A 659-nucleotide genomic window follows, 5' to 3' on the forward strand; every position below is an offset into this window, starting at 1 on the left:
CTCAACATAAAGAAAACAAAAATTCTCACAACTGGACCAATAAGCAACATCATGATAAACGGAGAAAAGATTGAAGTTGTCAAAGATTTCATTTTACTTGGATCCACAATCAACGCCCATGGAGATTACAGTAAGAAATCAAATGACATATTACATTGGGCAAAAATGGCTACAAAAGTCCTCTTTAAAGTGTTCAAAAGCAAAGATGTCGCTTGAGGACTAAGGTGCCCCGACCCGATTCATGGTATTTTCATTCACCTCATATGCATGTGAAAGCTGGACAGTAAATAAGGAAGACTGAAGAAGAATTGACACCTTTGAATTACAGTTTTGGCAAAGAATATTGAATATACTATGGACTGCCAGAAGAATGAACAAATCTGTCTTGGAAGAACAGCCAGAATGCTCCTTAGAAGTGAGAATAGTGAGACCTTCATCTCACATACTTTGGACGTGTTATCAGGAGGGACCAGTCCCTGGAGAAGGACATCATGCTTGGTAAAGTAGAGGGTCAGCAGAAAAGAAGAAAACCCTCAATGAGATGGATTGACACCGTGGCTGCAACAATGGGCTGAACTGTAACAAGGATTATGAAATGGTACAGGACCGGGCATTGTTTCATTCTGTTGTACATAGGGTCACTATGAGTCAGAACCAAC

The sequence above is a fragment of the Trichechus manatus genome, unplaced genomic scaffold (assembly GCF_000243295.1).
Source record: "Trichechus manatus latirostris isolate Lorelei unplaced genomic scaffold, TriManLat1.0 scaffold00130, whole genome shotgun sequence".
NCBI lineage: Eukaryota > Metazoa > Chordata > Mammalia > Sirenia > Trichechidae > Trichechus > Trichechus manatus.